Here is a 3,000-nt window from a genome sequence, read left to right as displayed (position 1 = left end):
TCCCCCTAACCTGCACATCTTTGGACACTAAGGGGCAATTTAGCACGGCCAATCCGCCTAACCTACACATCTTTGGACACTAAGGGGCAATTTAGCACGGCCAATCCACCTAACCCGCACATCTTTGGACACTAAGGGGCAATTTAGCATGGCCAATCCACCTAACCTGCACATCTTTGGACACTAAGGGGCAATTTAGCATGGCCAATCTGCCTAACCCACACATCTTTGGACACTAAGGGGCAATTTAGCATGGCCAATCCCCCTAACCTGCACATCTTTGGACACTAAGGGGCAATTTAGCACGGCCAATCCGCCTAACCTACACATCTTTGAATGTGCTAAGCACCACTGCAGCATGTGAGAGGGGCCGAATGGCCTCCCTCGGCTCCTCTTCCTGTGTTACTTACCCGTTCTTCTCCCCCAGGTGGACGTGGAACCCGCTGAAGTTGAACTACCAGATCCGCAACGTGCGCGAGCGGCTGGCCAAGAGCCTGGTGGAGAAGGGCGTCCTGACCACGGAGAAGCAGAACTTCCTGCTGTTTGACATGACCACCCACCCGGTCACCAACGACACCCTCAAGCAGCGGCTGCTCAAGAAGCTGCAGGATGCCTTCCTGGACAAGTGGGTGAAGGAGCCCACGCGCATGGACCGCCGCCTCTTGGCCCTGGTGCTGTTGGCCCACAGCTCGGACGTGCTGGAGAATGCCTTCGTCCCCCTCTTGGACGAGCAGTACGAGTTGGCCACCCTCCGCTCCCGCAGCTCCTGGAGTCCTGGACTGAACCCCGACTGTGGAATGCGCCAGTCCAACGCCAGATGATCTGGGCCGTCATGGCTGCGTTCACCAAGTAACGATCCCTTGATCGCGCCCTTCCCATCTTATTTCCTCTTTTTTTTTAAAATTTCTGCTTCATAGGGCTGGAATTTTTCACGGGGGGGGACAGAAATCAGCAGGAACATCAGCCCCCCCTTGTCCCTCCGTTTGCCCCTCTTCTGGGTGTCGTAGGTTTTGGTCGTTCCTCGGTGGAGGGAAGGTGTCGGCGGGAGAGGGCCACCGAATGACTTTTTCTCTCTCTCTCTCGCCTCGATGGTGGCCAAAGGTTGACGTCTTGAGGGAGGGCGGCCATGTTTGTTGGTGGCGGCCATGTTTGGTGGTGGCGGCCCCCGCAGTACTGCACTTTGGCCACCGGATGGGGTGGTGGGGGCATGGCTCCTCGGCGCCCCTTTCTGGTTGGAATCCAGTACTGCGGAGGTGGAAATTGGGCCCTTTCCCCTCACACCCCCCCACCCCAACCCCCCCCCCCCCCGGGCCTGTTTACCCCGACACGCTACAGCTTGGGATGGGTAACTTGAAACTTTATCATTTACAAATTGAGGTTCTAACCTGATGCCTTACCATGATTTTTAGTGTTTGCGTTTCGATTCCTTTATCTTTTGGAAAAAGGGAGGGGGGGGGGGGAGAATTCAGAGCCCCCCCCCTCCCCTCCCCTCCCCCTCTGGTCGATTGGAGGGTCTGTTTCCTCCCCCCCCCTCCCCCCAGTGCATTGGTCAGACTGTCCCGTCGCCGATCCCCGCCCGTGGCACCATTCTGGGGACTCGGAGGCCCGGCTGTCTCCTGCGTGTGGCGCTGGCAGTTACTGGGCACGGGCGAGAGGCCTGGGTATTGCTGCCTTCACCCCCTCTGCCCCTCCCTCCCCCACAGGCCTCCCGGACATGGGCTGGAGAGTCCACACCTCCCCCCCCCCCCCCCCCCCCAGCCTGCTCACCCGCAGGGAGGAATCTGGCTCCTTAATCCCGGTGTCATTGTCCCGATGGCAGGGGGGCGTGGCGATGGCGGGAGGGGGTGTGTGCTTGGCCAGCGGGGCGGGGGGGGGGGGTCCCTGCGATTGCTGGAACACGCCCCGGTGGTGGTTTTGGGTCTGTTGGAAGGTGGTTTGCGTTCCCTCCTCCCTCGTCCCCTTTCTCTGTCTCCACCCCCTTCACTCGCGCTCTCTCTCCCCACCCCTCTCTACCTCTGTCTGTCTCCGTCCCTCTTTCTTGTCTCTCTCTCTCTCTCCCTCCCTCCCTGTCTCTCCCTCCCTCCCTCCCTCCCTGTCTCTCCCTCCCTCCCTCCCTCCCTGTCTCTCCCTCCCTCCCTCCCTGTCTCTCCCTCCCTCCCTCCCTGTCTCTCCCTCCCTCCCTCCCTCCCTGTCTCTCCCTCCCTCCCTCCCTCCCTCCCTGTCTCTCCCTCCCTCCCTCCCTCCCTCCCTGTCTCTCCCTCCCTCCCTCCCTGTCTCTCCCTCCCTCCCTCCCTGTCTCTCCCTCCCTCCCTCCCTCCCTGTCTCTCCCTCCCTGTCTCTCCCTCCCTGTCTCTCCCTCCCTCCCTCCCTGTCTCTCCCTCCCTCCCTCCCTGTCTCTCCCTCCCTCCCTCCCTGTCTCTCCCTCCCTCCCTGTCTCTCCCTCCCTCCCTGTCTCTCCCTCCCTGTCTCTCCCTCCCTCCCTCCCTGTCTCTCCCTCCCTGTCTCCCCCTCCCTCCCTCCCTGTCTCTCCCTCCCTCCCTGTCTCTCCCTCCCTGTCTCTCCCTCCCTCCCTGTCTCTCCCTCCCTGTCTCCCCCTCCCTCCCTCCCTCCCTGTCTCTCCCTCCCTCCCTCCCTGTCTCTCCCTCCCTGTCCTCCCTGTCTCTCCCTCCCTGTCTCTCCCTCCCTCCCTCCCTGTCTCTCCCTCCCTGTCTCTCCCTCCCTCCCTCTCATTTTATGTCTCTTTCCCTCATTCTCTCACTCCCCAATTTTCTCTCTCACCCACTTTCCTGCTCAAGCTCGCTCTCTCCCTCGCCCTGTTTTCTTACTCTCCCTCCTTCTCTCTCTCTGTCTGTCTCTTTCTGTCTTCCCCCCACTCTCGCCTCTTACTCCCCCTCACTCGTGAAGATTCCTCGCTGGTGGCAGGGGAGGGTGGGGGGAGACACCAGCTCCCACCTCGTCCCAGCGAGCACTCTCCCCCAGGTTGCGGGGGGGGGGGGGAGC

General features: G+C 61.4%; 1 pseudogene; it reads left to right on the top strand.

The window, feature by feature from the left end:
- Positions 1-427: 427 nt before the first annotated feature.
- Positions 428-1,282, top strand: LOC144491324 (Golgi phosphoprotein 3 pseudogene; annotated as a pseudogene).
- Positions 1,283-3,000: the final 1,718 nt, after the last annotated feature.

The sequence above is a fragment of the Mustelus asterias genome, unplaced genomic scaffold (genome assembly GCF_964213995.1).
Source record: "Mustelus asterias unplaced genomic scaffold, sMusAst1.hap1.1 HAP1_SCAFFOLD_5111, whole genome shotgun sequence".
NCBI lineage: Eukaryota > Metazoa > Chordata > Chondrichthyes > Carcharhiniformes > Triakidae > Mustelus > Mustelus asterias.
The sequence above is the reverse complement of the archived record's forward strand: the minus strand, read 5'-3'. Positions and strand labels throughout refer to the sequence as shown.